Source organism: Manacus candei, unplaced genomic scaffold (assembly GCF_025592945.1).
Source record: "Manacus candei isolate 608988 ecotype Guabito, Panama unplaced genomic scaffold, ASM2559294v1 h1tg000137l, whole genome shotgun sequence".
Taxonomy (NCBI): domain Eukaryota; kingdom Metazoa; phylum Chordata; class Aves; order Passeriformes; family Pipridae; genus Manacus; species Manacus candei.
In genome coordinates, this window is record NW_026138185.1 from 613,808 (window position 1) to 632,898 (window position 19,091).

Below are 19,091 nucleotides of genomic sequence, written 5' to 3' on the forward strand. Positions count from 1 at the left end.
GAGTGAGAGAATGTTTTGATTTAATGGGTAGTATTAACTTAGTTTCTATGTAATCTGGTAGAAGAGCTAGAGTTAGGCTTCAAGGCGATCTGATATGGAACAGATATCTTTCAGGTGTAAGCTGAATGCTTTAGTTATAGCTACGTCTTGGTAGACTAAGTGCACCTTCCGGTACACTTCCCTTGTTACGACTTGCCTCATCTCTAGCTTAGGGGTTTATTATAAATAAAATTAATCCTAGCTTGTGAGGAGGGTGACGGGCGGTATGTATGTGCTTCAGAGCCAGCTTAAAGGAGGCATTATTATCCTGCTTTACTGTTAAATCCGCCTTTTAGGAGTGATTTCACACTCCTTGTCGTGAGGTATTCTATGCTAGAAAATGTAGCCCATTTCTACCATCTCATGAGCTATACCTTGACCTGTCTTATTAGTGGGATGTTGCTGTTGTGCCCACTGTTAAACCCTCAGTTTAGGGGTGGGCTGACGACGGCGGTATATAGGCTGATTTGGTAAGGGATGGTTGGGTGTATCGTGGGTTATCGGTTATAGAACAGGCTCCTCTAGGTGGGTTTGGAGCACCGCCAAGTCCTTAGAGTTTTCAGTGTTTGTGCTCGTAGTTCTCAGGCGGATGCTTAAGTGGTGAAAGCATTGGGATTTAGGGCCAGGCATAGTGGGGTATCTAATTCCAGTTTGTGTCCTGGCTTTCGCGGAGTTTTGTTGATCATGAAGCTAAGATCATTTCTATGGGAGTATTGGATGCATCTTGTGCTTATAACAGCTTGGTTACATTTCAGTCTTAGTTGAAGTGATAATGAAAAACCACTCTTTACGCTGTATAAAGTTAATTTGGGTTTCTTGTGTGACCGTGGTGGCTGGCACAAGATTTACCAAGCCTGGTAAGTTGCTTTAACTAAGTCAAGTTTACACTTATTGCTTAATATTAATTACTGCTGAAAACCCGTGGGGGTGTGGCTAGGCAAGGCGTTTTGAGCTACAATTGGAGTGGTGTGCCTGATGCCTGCTCCTGCTGTCTTTTTAAGGTGCTGAGGGTATTTTCACTGGGATGCGGATACTTGCATGTATATATTTGGCAAGAACTAACTGTAAGGTTAGGACTAAGTCTTTTTTGTCCTTGGGTATGTGTAATAGCCGTCTTAACATCTTCAGTGTTATGCTTTATTGTAAGCTACAAGGACTAAGGCTGTTATAGGCATAGTGATTATTATTGGGGCTTGTTTTAGTTGTAGTAATAGTTGCTATTGATTTAGGATTTGTTTAGTGGTTGGAGAAGTAGTTCTAGTGGATAACAAAAATGTGTTGTTGAGAAGTTAGAAGAGTAGAAAGGGGCAGGATTGTAGTGTTGTGGGCGGGTTTGTTAAGGTTTTATGTTCTTGTAGTTGAAATTACAACGATGGTTTTTCAGGCCAAAGGTCTTGGATAGAGGCCAAGCAGGAATTGTTATGACGTACTTTATACTATTTTTAAGTGTTAGTTTTATTTTGGGAGGACTAGCAGTTGCTTCCAATCCTTCTCCATACTATGCAGTAGTGGGGTTAGTGTTGGCGTCTATTGTAGGGTGTGGATGGTTAATGAGTTTGGGGGTGTCTTTTGTATCACTAGTGTTATTTCTGGTATATTTAGGTGGGATGTTAGTGGTTTTTGTGTATTCGGTTTCACTGGCAGCAGATCCATTTCCTGAGACCTGAGGGGACTGGCAGGTTGTTGGGTATGGTGCTGGGTTAGTTTTAGTGTTGGGGGGTGGGGTGTTTATTATAGGGCTATCTGAGTTAGAGTGGTTAGGGATAAACACGGTGGATAGTGGGGGTGTTTTATCTATTCGGTTGGATTTTGAGGGAGCGGCTATGTTTTATTCTTGGGGGGTGGGACAATTTTTAATTGCGGGCTGGGGTCTGTTGCTGACGTTGTTTGTTGTGCTAGAACTTGTAGGAGGGTTGTCTCGTGGGGCAATTTGGGCGGTTTAAGGAGGTGTGGTTCAGAGACTAGTTTAATGAAAATGCCAGGTTTGGGAGTTGGTGATAAAGGTTTGATTCCTTTTTTTCTGAAGGGTTGGAAAAAAGTTTGGGAGCAACTGTTAAAGGTGTGTGTGGGTGGAATATTAGTTAGAGTAGTGAGGGCGATTAATTGGGGAGGTAAGAGGGTGAAAGGAAATGATGGGGTAGATTAAAGTGTAAACAAACAAATGAACAAATGAATGATGAAAGGAAATGATGGGGTAGATTAAAGTGTAAACAAACAAATGAACAAATGAATGATGAAAGGAAATGATGGGGTAGATTAAAGTGTAAACAAACAAATGAACAAATGAATGATGAAAGGAAATGATGGGGTAGATTAAAGTGTAAACAAACAAATGAACAAATGAATGATGAAAGGAAATGATGGGGTAGATTAAAGTGTGTTAAAAAAATTTAACAAATTGATGATGCAAATGTCTTAATTGGAAAATTAGGGGAATGGAAAGTTTGTAAAATTTGAAATTTTTGTTAAAAAATTTAAAAACAAAAATTAATGATGAATAGAGGGAAAGTCCCTAGATCATTGCAAAAAATGACAAAATTTTTGTAATTTTTTGTGAAATTGACGACAAAAAATATGTCTGGTGTGCATTAATTAAATTGCAACTTGATGAGAGACGTAATGGAAAAACCAAGCCAACAGCACATGACAGTGCATCAGTGCAACAGTATGCGACCGAATAACACTTGAAACCATATCATTAATTTTCACGCAAAAGTGAGAAAACCGCTCGTCGACCATAAGGGGTACATGTCAACCATATATGGGAGCCCCCTGGCGGAGCACTCTGAAGAGCTTATTGAGATCTACCCCAAAAAAATAAACCAAAAGTTTAGAAGAGAGAAAATGCCGCGATCACGAGGTCCAGGTTGGCCGAGCATCCCCAACCATTAGTAACGGAGCACAAGTTTAGGAAAATTAAGCAAGTTATGGCCCTGACCGAGGAACCAGAGGCGACAAAGAGCAAGTTATGAGAGTGGGTTATTGGTGGAAAGGGAAAGAATACACCTGAAGCTGGACATGATAAACATTACTAACGCCGGGTTGCTGGTTTCTCGTGAGGAGTATGACTAATAAATAACCCAGCACTTCTTGGTTGGTACATAGAGCAAGGTTAAGTGGTGAGTGGTCCATGGACCATGGATTTTAGGTTCTGTGACGTTCCTCGTATTGAGAAGGATTTTATGCGTAAATTAGCAGTTTTAGGTTTTAGTTCGTTTGGCGGGATTATTCCTAGAACATGACATGTTATGTCCTTGTGTGGGAATGTACCTAGATCTGTGAATGACAAGTTTTGGATTGTATGGGAGATAGTATGGAAATTTGGATGGTTTTTGCAATAATAGTATGTCAGATTTTCCTACATGCATGTTATGTCTAATGTGGTGGAGGATGCTATGCAAAGTAATACATACCGTAGGGTATGGGGGGAGGGGGCGGCCCCTCCCCTTGATGTACGTGTTGATTGGAAAGTTGGGGGGTGCTTGGATATTTTTTGGAAAACTCTAAGAAAGGGGCGGCCTTCAGTCTTTGGTTTACAAGACCAACGTTTTTTATAAACTATTAGAGTGATTAGAGGTTGAGTATCTTATTTTCTAGGAGACTAGTAATGGGGAATAAGATGAGAATGATTGTGAAGTAGGTAGTTGAGGCGAGTTGTCCGATGATAATAAATGGATGTTCGACTGGTTGGCTACCGATTCATGTAAGGATTAAAAGATTTGTTACTAGGATTCAGAATAGAAGTTGGGAGAGAGGTCGGAAGGTTATAGTTCGTTGCTTTGACATGTGGAGGAATGGGGCTAGAAATAGAATTAAGACGGAGGCGGCTAGGGCTAGGACTCCTCCTAATTTGTTGGGGATTGATGGTAGGATGGCATATGCAAATAGGAAGTACCACGCAGGTTTAATGTGGGGAGGTGTTACTAATGGGTTTGCAGGTGTAAAATTTTCTGGATCTCCTAAGAGGTTGGGTGAGAATATGGCAAGTGTTATTAGAGGAATGAGGAGGAACAAAAGGCCTAGAATATCTTTTATTGAGAAATAGGGGTGAAATGGGATTTTGTTGCAGTCTGAATAAATACCTAGGGGGTTGTTTGAGCCTGTTTTGTGTAAGAAAGTTAAGTGGATGAGGGTGAGACCTGCAATTAGAATGGGAGGAGGAAGTGGAGGGCAAAGAACCGGGTAAGTGTAGGGTTGTCAACTGAGAATCCTCCTCAAGCTCATTCTACAAGTGTTTGGCCAATGTAAGGAATTGCTGAGAATAGGTTAGTAATTACTGTAGTGCCTCAGAATGATATTTGGCCTCATGGGAGGACATATCCTACGAAGGCAGTTGCTATTAGAGTTAAGAGGAGAATAACTCCTGTGTTTCAGGTTTCTTTATATAGGTAGGAACCATAGTAGAATCCTCGTCCAATGTGTAGGTAAATGCATATGAAGAAGAAGGAGGCGCCGTTTGCATGGAGGTTTCGGATTAGTCAGCCGAATTGAACATTTCGGCATGTATGGGCGACGGACGTGAATGCCAGGGTGATATCCGCTGTATAATGTATTGCTAGTAGGAGGCCAGTGGTGATTTGGATTGTTAGACAGATGCCAAGAAGAGATCCAAAGTTTCATCAGGCGGAAATGTTTGGTGGTGTTGGGAGGTCAGTTAAAGAATTGTTGATTATTTTTAGAAGGGGGTGATGTTTTCGTAAGTTAGGGACCATTAATTCTTAGTTCTGTGTAAATAAGATTATAATTAAGATAGATAGAGCGAAGGATCCTAGATAGGTTTTGATTAGTCCGGAGTGTAGAGTAGTTGAGATTTTGGATACTTTGAGTTGAAGGGTCACTAGTCCTTCTGGGCCTATTTTTTTATATCAGGATAGGTCGATTAAATGGGATGCAATGTTCTGGCCGTTGTTTAGGAGTTTAGTAGAGCTGAGGCGGTGTATAAGGGGGTTAAAATATCCTAGAGTGCTGGAGAAGTTTATAGTGATATTTTGTTTGGGGGCAGAGAAGGTATGTGTGAGTTTTGATAGTTCTAATGCCAGAATGATGCCTAATGTTGTAATAATGATAGCAGTGGTTTCTGCGACCAGTGGTATGGTTATAGGAGGGGTTTTTGTAGGGGAGATATAAGAGGTAATTAATAGACCAGCTATAATACTGCGAATAAGTAGAAAGATTCCAGCAACTACTATTGTGCTGGAATGGAGTAGGGCAGATACAGGGGTTGGCCCTTCTATAGCTGCTGGGAGTCATGGATGCAGGCCAAATTGGGCGGATTTACCTGTGGCGGCTAGGATGAGCCCTAAGAGAGGGAGAAGGGATATTTGGTCTGGGGAGGATTGCTGTTGAATTTCTCAAGTGTTTATTGAGGATGCTAGTCATGCTATGCAGAGGATTAGTCCAATATCCCCAATACGGTTGTAAAGTACGGCTTGAAGTGCAGCGGTGTTGGCTTCTGCTCGACCGTGTCACCATCCAATCAGGAGGAAGGATGTAATTCCGACTCCCTCTCAGCCGATAAATAAGAGGAATATGTTATTAGCGATGATTAAGATGAGTATTGCAATGAGAAAGATTAGAAGGTAAAGAGAGAATTTTGTGGTGTGGGGTTCTGAGGCTATATATCATGTTGTAAATTGAAGAATAGATCATGTTACAAATAGTGCAATAGGAAAAAACGTTAAGGAGTACTGGTCTATTTTAAGGCTAAAAGGGATTTTGAAGTTCGCAATAAATTTTCATTCTCAATAGAAAGTGGTATTTTCCATATTTAAGTAGATGGAGAGGATTATGGGAATTAAACTAACTATGAAGGAAGTTTTAACAGTGTGTATGATGGTTGTTGGAGAGTTTAGATAGTTTTTGGATAGGAGGGGGAGTAGGATGGGTATAGAGAGGGTAGCCAGGGTCAAGAATATAGAGGTGTTGAGGATTAATGGGAAGTCCATTACTTTTACTTGGACTTGCACCAAGATGAATGGCTCCTAAGACCAGTGGATTGCTATTATCCTTTAAAAGTAAGGGGGCTGAGGTCTTAGGCTCAGATGCAAGAGTTAGCAGTTCTTGTTGGTTAAACCTCCCCTCGGCAGGCAAGAAGAGTTTAACTTCTATTTTTAGGATCACAGTCTAATGTTTGGTTTAAAACTATGTTTGCATGTGGGAATTCCTGAGATTAGCTCTGGTTTTAGGATGAGGAGGAGGGAGGGTAGGATATGAAGTGTTATAAGGAGATGTTCTCGTGTATTTGAATTTTGGGTGGTTGTAATATAGGTTGGAGTTGGACCTCGTTGGGTTATAAGGAGTATGTAGAGGGTATAGGCTGCAGTTAGTAGAGTTGCGGCTCCGGTTAGGATAATGGTGAAGGTGGATCAGTTGAAGAGTGCAATTATGATAGTTAATTCAGCTATCAGGTTAGTGGTAGGAGGAAGGGCTATGTTTGTTAGGTTGGCTAGGAGCCATCAGATTCCTGTTAGAGGTAAAAGGGGTTGTAGGCCTCGTGTTAGAAGGAGAGTACGACTATGTATGCGTTCATAGTTTGTATTAGCTAGGCAAAATAGTATGGAAGAGGTGAGTCCATGTGAAATCATTAGGATTATGGCCCCTGAAAAGGATCAGTGGGTTTGGATTATTGTTGCGGCAATGACTAGACCTATGTGGCTTACTGAGGAGTAGGCGATTAATGACTTAAGGTCGATTTGGCGTAGGCAGATGGAACTTGTCATTAGTGCCCCTCATAAGGCTAGGGTTAAAAATGGGTAGTAGAGGTAGTCTAATAGGGAGTTTGTAATTATTGAGGTACGCATAATGCCGTATCCCCCAAGTTTGAGGAGGAGTGCAGCTAGGAGTATGGATCCTGCGATTGGTGCCTCTACGTGGGCTTTTGGGAGTCATAGGTGTAGTCCGTAAAGGGGAGCTTTCACTATGAAAGCGAGCAATAGGGTTAGACTTGATATGAGGCCTGTTCAGGAGTTTGTAAGAGATGAGTGTGAAAGTTTTATTATAGTGATGTGTATAGTTCCTGTTTGAGTGTGAAGATAGAGGATCACTACTAATAGGGGAAAAGAACTAATTAGTGTATAAAATAAGAGGTAGATTCCAGCACTTAAACGTTCTGGTTGGCTACCCCATCAAGTGATTAGAATTAGGGTAGGGATTAGGGTAGCTTCGAATGCGATATAAAATAATATCAGTTCTAAGGCTGAGAAGGGCAAGATAATGAATGGTTGGGTGAGGATTATGGTTATGGTAAAAATATATTTTCGTGTGGGAGGTTCTTGTTGAAGGTGATTTTGGCTTGCCAGGATTATAAGAGGTAGAAGTCAACAAGATAGAACTAATAAGGGGGATGAAATTTGATCAGTTCCAAGTCATGGTGATAGGTTTTTGCTAGGGTAATAGGTTGAAGGAAGTCATTGTAAGCTAGCGGTTGCAATTAAGAGGCTGTGCGAGGTGACATTGAGTCATAGGAATTTTGGAGGAGATAGGAGGGTTATGGGGAGTAATATGATTGTAGGGAGAATAATTTTTAACATTGTAGAAGGTTTAGATTGTGTAAATGATCCTATCCGTGAGTTCGGGTGGAAGCTACTAGGACTGCTAGACTGGCGCCTGCTTCACAGGCTGAGAATGCTAACATAAGAATGGGCATTAAGGTGGGGGATGTTGTTTGGGTTTGAATAGGTCATATGGAGAGGGCAATGTATATTGATAGTATTATGCTTTCTAAGCATAGCAGGGCAGAAATTAGGTGTATTCGGTGAAAGGCTAGTCCTAGACTACTTAGGGTGAAGGCAGAGTAGAAGCTTAAATGCGGAAAGGTCATTGAGAAAGTCACGGAGTAGGACTGTGGTTTGTTGAGCCGAAATCAACTGTCTTTGCTAGACCAACTTTCTGAAGTTATTCTGCTCATTCTAAGCCCCCTTGAATTCATTCATAAATTAGCCCTAGTGCGAGGAGGAGAATGACTGTGGAGGTTCATGTTAAGGTAGTGAGGGGGGAGAGGAGTTGAGTAGCCCATGGGAGGGGCAGTAGGAGGGCAATTTCTAGGTCGAACAAGAGGAATAAGATTGCGACAAGGAAGAATCGGATTGAAAATGGGAAGAATGCTCAGAAGAATCCTAGGAAGAAGAATGCTTCGGATGTAATAAATAAAATTATTCCGTAACGTAAGCCCTTTTGGACTGTAGGGGTATGGTGGCCTTGGAATGTGCTTTCTCGTACGATGTCACGTCATCATTGGAGTATCCCTAGGATTATAGAGAGTAGGCCTAGGAGTAAGAGTTGGATAGAGTTGTGGTGAAATCATATGGCTAACCCAGAGGTAGTGAGGAGGGCGGCTGCTGCTCCAAAAATGGGTCAAGGGCTTGGGTCTACTATGTGAAATGAGTGGGCTTGGTGTGTCATTAAGGGTTAAATGTTTTCTTGTAAGTAAAGGCTTAGAAGAAGTACAAAGACATACGCTTGGATTATTGCCACGGCCACTTCTAGAATTGTTAAGAGGAGTAGAATTGTTCTAGTTAGAAGGGACACGGTAGGTATAATGGGAAGGAGGACGGTAGTGGCTGTTGAAATGAGTTGGATGAGCAGGTGTCCTGCTGTGAGGTTGGCTGTGAGGCAAACTCCTAAGGCTAAAGGGCGAATGAGAAGGCTTGTTGTTTCAATTCTGATGAGGGCAGGAATTAGAGGTGTTGGGGTGCCTTCTGGTAGGAGGTGTCCAAGGGAAGCTGAAGGTTGGTTTCGTAGGCCTGTTAGCAGGGTGGCAAGTCGTAGAGGGAAGGCGAGGGCTAGGTTTATTGATAGTTGGGTAGTAGGTGTGAATGTGTAAGGTAGGAGGCCTAACAGGTTAATTGTTAGAAGTATAATTATGAGTGATGATAGGATTAGGGCTCATTTATGGCCTTTTTTGTTTAATGGGGTTATTAGTTGTTTTGTGATTAAATGGAGAAATCAGAGTTGAAGAGTTGAAAGACGATTTGTAACTCATCGATTGCCAGGAGAAGGAAGTAATAGGGTTGGGAATAACAGTGAGATGAGGATAAGGGGGATTCCGAGGAGGGTTGGGTTTATGAATTGATCAAAGAAGCTTAGGTTCATGGTCAGTTTCAGGAATGGGTTTTTATAGTGGGTAGTGTTTTGTTGGAGGGTGAGTTAGTTGGGGTAAATAGTAAGAGTTTAGGTTAAAGGATAAGAGAAAAAGTGAATCATGAAGTTAGTATGATAAAAAGTCAAGGTGCGGGGTTTAGTTGGGGCATGTCATTAAGGAGGGTGAATAATCCTCTTTCTCTAGCTTAAAAGGTTAGTGCTGGTTCATAACTTCTTAATGATTAGGATGTTAGAAGTGAAGATCAGTTTTCGAAGTGTGTTAGAGGGGCTGATTCTACTACGATAGGTATGAAGCTGTGGTTGGCTCCACAGATTTCTGAGCACTGACCGTAGAAGATTCCAGGACAGGTTGTGATAAAGGAAGTTTGGTTCAGCCGTCTTGGAATTGCATCGGTTTTTACACCAAGGCTAGGAACAGCTCAGGAGTGGAGAACGTCATCAGCTGTAACAATAATTCGAATCGGGGATTCTATTGGAATGACGATGCGGTTATCAACTTCTAGGAGGCGGAAATGACCGAGTGGTAGATCCATAGTTGGTAGTATGTAAGAGTCAAAAGATAAATCTTTAAAGTCTGTATATTCATAGGATCAGTATCATTGGTGGCCAATAGCTTTGAGGGTGAGGTCAGGCTCATCGATTTCGTCTATCATGTAGAGGATTTGAAGGGATGGGAGGGCTAGTATAATTAGGACAATGGCAGGTAAGATTGTTCAGACTAGTTCTACTTCTTGTGCATCGACGGTGTTGGAGGATAGTTTTTCTATAAGTATAAGAGCTAGTAAATACAGGACTAGGCTACAAATGGCTAGTGCGACTATTAGGGCGTGGTCGTGAAATTCAATAAGTTCTTCTATAATAGGGGATGAAGCGTCTTGAAAACCAAATTGAGAGTGGTTGGCCATGGAGTTGGGATGGGATGTACTGGGTTTTCACCTGTGATTTAGTCTTGACAAGACTATGTAATGATTTTACTAACAACCCATAAGAAAGAAGCATGAGTGGTTTGATGCGGTTGGCTTGAAACCAGCTTATGAGGGTTCGATTCCTTCCTTTCTTGTACTTGGACAAAAGTTGGTTCTTCAAAGGTATGGTAGGGAGGAGGGCAGCTGTGAATTCATTCAATGTTTGTGGAGGTAAGTTCTGGTTGCACTACTTTCCGTTTGGATGCGAAGGCTTCTCAGATAATGAACATTAGTATAATTACAGCTACTATGGAGATGAGGGAGCCGATGGAGGATAGGGTGTTTCATAGGGTATAAGCATCTGGGTAGTCTGAGTATCGTCGTGGTATACCAGCTAGGCCTAGGAAATGTTGTGGGAAGAATGTTAGGTTGACCCCAAAGAATATTACTCCAAAGTGGGCTTTAGCTCATGTAGAGTGAAGGGTGTAGCCAGTGAACAGTGGGAATCAATGTGTGAAGCCAGCTAAAATGGCGAATACTGCCCCCATAGATAATACATAGTGGAAATGTGCAACTACGTAGTAGGTGTCGTGCAGGGCGATGTCTAGGGAGGAGTTGGCAAGAACGATGCCTGTTAGTCCACCAATGGTGAAGAGGAAAATAAAGCCTAGGGCTCATAGTATGGGCGGGTCTCATTTGATTGTTCCACCGTGTAGGGTTGCTAGTCAGCTGAAGACTTTAATGCCAGTGGGGATTGCAATAATTATGGTGGCGGATGTGAAGTAAGCTCAGGTATCTACGTCCATTCCAACTGTAAATATGTGGTGAGCTCATACGATAAAGCCCAAGAAACCAATGGATAATATGGCTCAGACTATGCCTATGTAGCCAAAGGGTTCTTTTTTACCGGCATAGTAGGCTACAACATGGGAAATAATTCCGAATCCTGGTAGGATAAGGATGTAGACTTCTGGATGGCCAAAAAATCAGAATAAGTGTTGATATAAAATTGGGTCTCCGCCTCCTGCGGGGTCAAAGAATGTAGTGTTTAGGTTTCAATCTGTTAGAAGCATTGTAATGCCAGCAGCGAGGACTGGTAGGGAGAGGAGAAGTAGAACTGCAGTAATTAGGACGGATCAAACGAATAGAGGGGTTTGGTATTGTGAGAGAGCAGGTGGTTTTATATTGATTGCTGTGGTGATAAAGTTGATTGCCCCAAGGATGGATGAGACACCTGCCAGGTGAAGGGAGAAGATGGCAAGGTCTACTGATGCACCGGCGTGGGCTAGATTTCCGGCTAGGGGTGGGTATACTGTTCATCCTGTTCTGGCCCTGGCTTCTACTGTAGAAGATGCTAGAAGAAGTAGGAAGGATGGAGGAAGTAGTCAGAAGCTCATGTTATTTATTCGTGGAAATGCTATGTCGGGGGCACCAATTATTAATGGTACTAATCAGTTACCAAACCCTCCGATTATAATAGGCATTACTATAAAGAAAATTATAACGAAGGCATGTGCGGTGACGATTACATTGTAAATTTGGTCATCGCCTAAAAGGGTGCCTGGCTGTCCTAGTTCTGCTCGAATGAGGAGACTAAGGGCTGTGCCGATTATACCAGCTCATGCGCCAAAAATAAGGTAAAGTGTGCCGATATCTTTGTGGTTAGTGGAAAATAGTCAACGGTTGATGAAAGCCATAGGTAAGATGGCTGAGTGTAGAAGTGTTAGGTTGTAGTCCTTTTTACAGAGGTTTGATTCCTCTTCTTATCGATTCTGTAGTGAAGTTCATGTTGAGTTGCAAGCTCATTGATGTGCATTAAACATGCGCCGGGATCTAGTAGACAGAAACCTGTTGGTTGGGGCATTTAGCTGTTAACTAAAATTTTATGGGATCAAAGCCCATCTGTCTAGGGGGAGGTTCTAGCTTAATTAAAGCATCTGAGTTGCATTCAGGAGATGCAGGTTAGTATCCTGTGTACCTTAACAGAAACTAAGAGGGATTAGCCCTTGTTTAAGGCTTTGAAGGCCTTCGGTTTAAATAACCTAAGTTTCTAAGGGATTGCGAGTACTATGGGAGATAGTGGTAGGAGTATAATTGATAAGGAGGTAAAGGTTGTGGTTAGGGTGTTAGTTGGTTTGTTAGTTTGTCATTGTTTTATGTAGTTAGTGAAGTTTGGGGGTAGTGTAATGGTTGCAAAGTAGGCCAGTCGTAGGTAGAAGAAAAGTCCAAGTAAAGAGAGTAGGGTAATAGCTGTGGCTACTACTGTTAGTTCTTGTTTTGTGAGCTCTTGAATAATTAACCATTTGGGTAGGAATCCCGTTAGGGGAGGAAGACCTGCAAGGGAGAGGAGAGTGAGCATAAGGATTGTGGTTAGTGATGGAATTTTGGTTCATGTGGATATAACAGTGGATAGTTTTAGGGTATTGGTTGTGTTAAGGATGAAGAAGATGGCAGAAGTTGTTACAGTATATAGATAGAACGTAATTAAAGTCAGATTGGGGTTATAGTTGAGAATAATAGTTATTCATCCTAGGTGTGCGATAGATGAGAAATAAAAAGATTTTCTCTCTACTTCCTGTCAGCAGCGATACCTGGCCACTTCATGGGAAGCAGGGCTTCACCACACAGAGAAGCCGCTCAGAAGGCATGTATTGTAAAAAAATGGATTTTCCCCCTTTCCTGTTCCTTTCCTGAGCTCTTGTCGCTGAGCTGACGCCATATATTCTGCAATGTCCCTTTGGTCCATTTGGCTCAACTGACCTGTCTGTATCGCCTCCCATGATCTTGCCCCCGATTCAGGGGACGAAGCCGACAATGCAGATGCTGCACCAGCCCTGCTCAGCAGTTGCCAAAGCACTGGTGCGATTAACCCCTTTGTAGCTCCCAATGCAAAGCACAGCACTGTGACGCCTGCAGTGAGAAAATGAACTCCAGCTCAGACAGACCCAACACATGTGGGATTCTGAAATGTCTCAGGGTTCCTTTGGTTCCACGATGCCCCTCTCAGACCTGGCAGTAGAAAAATAAATCAAAAAATTGAGAAGAAATCATCTTAAAGTCATGCTAAGCCTGTCTTCTACAGTCCAGAATCTATATATGTGTGACTGCAGATACTTGGGATGAGGGTAGATGCTCAGAGGAATTCATGGGTTTGATCTAGGAAACCTGTCCCAAAGTTTTCACTGCCTTTTCCTCCTTGGACATTTCCTGATGCCCGGAGGAAGCTCATGGCCAACAGCAGCAGGCGACCCTTGTATAACAAGGGTCATCCTTGTATAACAAGGCCTCATCCTCAGCGCCGTAGCCTGCCACCACCACCTGCACACCCCCCAGGGACTTCTTCCTGCTCCACCTCTCCCTCACACCCCCGGGCTGCCTCTGCACCACTCTCCCCAAAGCCATGGCCAATTCCCTCTGGAACACCAGGGGCATGTCCTACTCAGGATGAGCTGCACAGGTGTTTTTTGCTTTTCTTCTTGATCACAGCGGAGCTTGCCCTTCTCACCATCATGTCCTATGACCGCTACGTGGCCATCTGCAAAGCCCTGCACTACAGGACCCTCCTGGGCAGCAGAGCTTGTGCCCACGTGGCAGCAGCTGCCTGGGCCACTGGGAAGCGGGTCTGGCCCTGGGGCTGCAGGAGCTGCCGCCTGAGCTGATGATCTCCTGAGCAGTCCAGACATGCAGTCACTGTCCCTGTCCTCTATTGCCTCCCTTTCTTGCTGCAGGACCAGAAACGACTGTGCTGCTCTGCTGGGCTGGGGCGGGGCAGGGAGATGGGGGCACCAGGGAGGGGCTGGTCTGGGCAGTTCCAGTGACTAGAAAACCCCAATGTTCATCTGAAGTGTAGGAGTGGGCAGGGTGGGAGCATTACAGGGCTGAGGTGGCTCCAGGCTCTGGGAGTGGTAGCAGGAGCCCAGGGAGACACTGCCCCTGCTGCAATGAACTGCCTGGGTGTGTGCCAGGGAAGGACTCGTGTCTCTGAACACCCCCGTGTGTGCATCAGTCCAGCTCAGGGTTGGACACCTCTCAGAGCCCTGACACATTTCTCTGTGTGACTCCAGGAAAACCCCCGCTGTGCCAGGGAGTTACCAGATCCTTTGCTGTCACCCTCCTGGTGTCCTGTGTAATGATGAAACTAGAAAAGGTGATCATCATACCCTGGTAATTTTCTAAGAGGAGAAATGTCACTGTTGGAAAGAAGTGTCACTGCTGGAAAGAAGTGTCACTGAAGAGGGGAGAAGAGGGAACATCATTGTTTCCTTCAGTCTGTTCCACAGCAGGTTCCCCTGGAGCCCCAGGGACACCTGTGGGGAACCCAGAGGGGCAGAGAAAGGGTTGCCTTTGGTTCTTGCTGTGCTGCTCAGCTGGGCCGGGCTCCTGGCACACAGGGAAATCCTGGCAAGCGGGCAGCACTGCAGAGAGACAGCTCTGCCCAGGAGCAGCTCCTCTGCACAGCCCAGCAGGGCCGAGGGCACTGCCTGTAGGCACGAGAGAAGAGAAGAAAGGCAAAGGGAGGTTAAAGGCAGCAGAAAGATGGGAGGTGTTCAGCTGAGACACAACTTGGGGACACAACTTCACACTCTTCTGCAGAGTGAGTCTACAGGTGCAGGGCAATGTCGCTTGTGTTCCTGGAGGAATCTCCTAAAGCTACCACATCCCACAGCCTTGCACATCTGTCAGGACTCTCCCAGTTTCTCTGTTGCGCGGGAGGAGGATGTTCTCCAGGGCAGGCCTTCCCTGCAGCACCGTCAGAGGGACAGCGCAGGTGGGCTCCTTCTCCCAGGGATGGCTGTGGGGTGGGAAGGTGGGGGTGCAGCCAGGGATGCCCGGGGCTGTCCTGCAGAGCAGGGTCCCTGTGCTCCGGGGTTCTTTGTGCCAGGGCACGGACTTTGCTGCCTGCTGGGGTCAGGTCTCATCCTGCCTGGGTAGTTGCCCACCCCTCTGCAGGGAGAAGCTGTCGGTGGGTGGTGAGAACCCCAGCAGGAGCCAGGCAGGTTCTTCCTGCCGTTGGATGAGGTGTGTGTGGTCAGGGCTGTGGGAGGTCAGGGCTGCTCCCAGATCCAGATCACACCAGCACATTTCCAAGAGCACTGTCAAATGGGAAGGACAAAGCACAATTATTAGGAAGGAATGGAGCTTTTCTGAGTCAGTGTTTTCAGTTTCCTACTCCTGAGGAATCTGGGGGTTGAGAAATGGAAAAGGAGCTCCCATGTTGGACAAGTCACTGAGACTCCTGAGTTGTAACTTGGAATGCACAAGTGCTTCTGTAAGCAACTTCCTAAAGTGCTTTCAGCCTCTGCTCTGCTTTTGACAGAAGCAGCATCACTTCTGCTGGACCCATCTGTTTTTTCTTTATCTGCCCTTTTCCACCTGCAAAAAGAAAAGTTGCCCAGTCAGTGCGCTGCAAACAGGCAGGTTTCTCTCAGGTCACAGTGAGTGCACAGACATTCGGATGGAGTGGTGACAGGGAAGTCATGAATGGATTTCTGATGTTGAGTCTACTGTTTTGAAATCAGAAAATGTGGTGTTGAAGTCATCGTTAGCCTTTGAGAGGGAAACAGGAGAAAAATCGGATAAACTTGTTGCTAAAAATGAGCTGCTTCAAACTGAGGTTGACCACCTTCAAAGTCTTGTTAAAATTTGGATGATTATGAAACAGTCAACTCACGGATTACCCCCATCAATACTAGACGATGCCCGCAGTATAAAGGCATAAAACCCTCCCAGCCCCTCCAGGAACCCTCAAATCCCATCCCGGTCCCACAGGACACTCCCAACTTCCCCTTAAACCCTCCGAGGCCCCCAGACTGCCTCCCAGACCCACAAAAACCCACAAGATGCCCCCAAACCCCTCCCAGTTACCTCCAGCCCTCCCAGGGCCTTTCAAACCCTCTCCTAGTTGCCCCCTTCCCCTTGAGTATGCCCCCAAACTCTCTCCCAGTTCCTTCCCACATCCCCGACGATTCCCCAAAACCCCTCACAGCTGCCCCAATCTCCCCAACCTCCCTCCCAAACCCCCAAACTCCCCCAAACACCTTCCCACTTACCCCCACGACCTCCAACCCCTTCTCAGCCTCCCCATTCCTTCCCAAAGCCCCTCCCAGTTGCCGGCCCGTCCCCCAGGCTCGGGTGAGGAGGTGCCCCAGGCTGACGGGCCCGCCCAGGCAGGGGCGGTTCCAGCAGCATGTCAGGAGCCACCCCCTGCCCCGAAAGCTCCCGCCCGCCCTGGAGCCACCTCAGCTGCCCCTGCAGGGGAGAAATCCAGGGCGGAGCAGAGCAGGGGGCAGGGCCGGGCTGGGACCTCGATGGACGGGGGCACTGGGAGAGCAGGGGAGAGACCGGGATGGGCTGAGGGGGCACTGGGGGAGAGGGGAGACACTGGGATGGGCTGAGGGGGCACTGGGAGGGAGAGGGGAAAGTTTTTTGCCCCTTTCCTGGGCACTTGAACACCCTCTGCACCCCCGTTCCCGGCCGTGCCAACTGCCCTTCCCCCCCAAGCCATGAACAGGTTTTGGGGTTCCCTCGTGGGTCGCAGCCAATAGAACGGCTCTGCTGGAATGACGTCATTGCCAAATGTGCTGGGCCCCTGTCCTTGTGCCGGTGAGTCACCCAATAGAACGTCGAAACTTCCGCGGGGGATGCCGGGAGCGGGGCGGTGATGGCGGGGGAGGGGAGGATCGGGATTGAACCCGATTGGTCCCGATCGATCCCGGTCCCAGGGTCTCCCCCCGCCGCGCTGTTTTTCACGTGCGGCCCCAACGAGGCCATGGTGGTGTGGGGTGATTTCGGGGGGTCTGTGGGCTCCTGGTGACCCCTCCGAATCTCCCCCAAGACTCTCGGGAACCGCCCAGATCCCCCCCAAGACTCCTGGGGACCCTCCGCCTTTCCCCCTCGTCCCCCAAATCTCCTGTGCATCCCCTTAACCCTTGAAAATCTCCTGGGACCACCTCAGACCCCCAGACTCCCTCCTGGGGACCCCCAAACATACTTCAGGACTCCGGGGCCCTTCCCGACCCCCTCCTAGAGTCTTTTGGGTGTCACCAACCCTTTACGGCGGATTCCTCCGTCCATTTTTCCACCCCGGGCTGCTGGGGGTCCACCCCCCCCAAGAAACTACTGGGAACTCCCCAGTGTCCCACCACGAGATTCCTGGGTCCCTCCCCCCCCCCAACCCCCTGTGGTTGCCCCCATCCTTTCTTCCCCTCGAAAATATTCTTGGGGGTCCCCCAATGTCTCCTCCAGCCCCCATCCTGCCAGGAATAGATTTGGGGGGATCTCCTTCCCCTTCCCTCTGACCCGAAGGCAAATGCCCCCCCTGTCCTTCTTCCTTAGCCCCCAGGCAGAAAAGAGAAGAGAAACAGCCAGTTGGCCCTGGCAGCTGTGGGTGTGTGCAGGCTGTGGTTGAGTGGTTGAGAAGGGAGAGGAGGGGGCTGGTGTTTGGGCCAAGTCCAGCAGGTGATGTCTTTTGTATCTGGCAGTCCTTGGTCAGCTCCACGACCATCCAGCTGTCAGTGTTCATGACATACCCATCAGCCCTTCTCTTCTTGGCTCCTACACTTGCCAACCCTAAACTGCTCCTAAGTTCTCTTGCTGTCCGTTCATAAAGAGGTCTTGTCAAGTGTTACTGATTTAGAAACTAAAGCCTGACATCTTTGTCTTTGCCAAAGATGTGTGTGAAATGGCAGTGCTGTTGCAAAGCAGTGTTGAGCTTCACATTGGGTGACTTGGCAGCTTCCTCTGCATCACCCATGCACCCTGGGTTTCTTTGAAAAGTACTTTTCACTCCAAATGTGACACCACATTAGCCTGTAGGACATCCTGTCCCCAAATGGATAACTGTAAATATTAATAATAAAAAAGTGACCCCCTCCATTATTCAAGAAAAGCTTGTATCTCTGTACTAAAAGCATCCAAGGGTCACGTCCCCCAGTTTTCTATCTGACAAGGATTTGGAGGGGCTGCTTTGTGCAGGGAACCCTTTGGGGGCCCCTTGCACATGGGTAGGGCTGCACTCTGGGGGTGTGGGGCTTTGGTTCTTTGGTTGCCAGGGGCCACTGTGAGTCACTGAGCCGGGGTGGGGACAATGGGCAGGGCTGGCTGGGACAGGCTGTGGCACCTGTGACATAAAAGGGAAGTGTCCCCGTGGGGCAGCTCTGCAGGGCCCATCAGGGGATGCTGCCCAGTGCAACCTGTGCTGTAGGGAGCACGCACACAGGGAGAGGTTGGGCCGGTGTGCTGGTTTAAAAGTTAACCAGCAGGGGGAATGAACCCAACTCAAAGGAGAGATTATAAGTCAGAATAACAATTTATTAAAATAATACAGTAAGTACAATAATACAAACAAACAATTGGTCTCAACCCACAAAAACCCAAATGTATAACCCAGTACCCTGGGGCCTGAACAAAGTGGTGTTCCTTGGGCCCTGTTTGAGTCCAAAGTAAAGGGAGAGGGGAAGAACCTTCTGGTGGGAGAGCTGCTGCAGTCTGGGCAGAACTGGTGATCGCAGTCCAGTGGTGGTCTAAGTCTGGTTGAGAGCGATGAGATGCAGCCGTCCTCTGGATCCCACGAGTGGGTTGAAAAATGTTCCAAGACTCCAAGATTATATATCCTCCAGTTCAGGCAGGAATGTTCAGTGCTCCCCTCAGGGCGGGGAGATCCACAAAGGGTGTGAGGACAGAAACATCCTCCTATCTCACAGGCCTCTTAACACCTAGTTTATAGCCTGAGGAGTCAGGCTCTATGGGCAGAGGGTGCGAATAGTCTATTGACAACAATAGTCTAGTTTCTGGGAAATGACATGGAAGGCTATAGAATACAGTTTTGGGTTACACCCACCATGATGAACTGATCTCAGCTGTCCTAACTAGGACAGCAGGACGAGGGTCAGGGTAGCAAGGCCGCCCCAGGGAGTGGGTTCTGCCCCTGCCTGCATGGCCCAGCCCCTGGCAGGAGCGCCTTGGGCAGGGCCCGGTGCTGCTGCTGGGGCAGGGGGTGAGGCCTTGCCGCCTGCCAGCTGCCTGGGCCCCTGTCCTTGCTGCGCCACA

General features: G+C 46.6%; 1 protein-coding gene across 2 annotated transcripts in view; it reads right to left on the reverse strand.

Moving 5' to 3' along the window:
* The window catches only part of LOC127462712 (DNA-directed RNA polymerase II subunit RPB1-like), a 72,191-nt gene that overhangs the window by 15,533 nt on the left and 37,567 nt on the right, over positions 1–19,091 (reverse strand). The window lies entirely within an intron of this gene.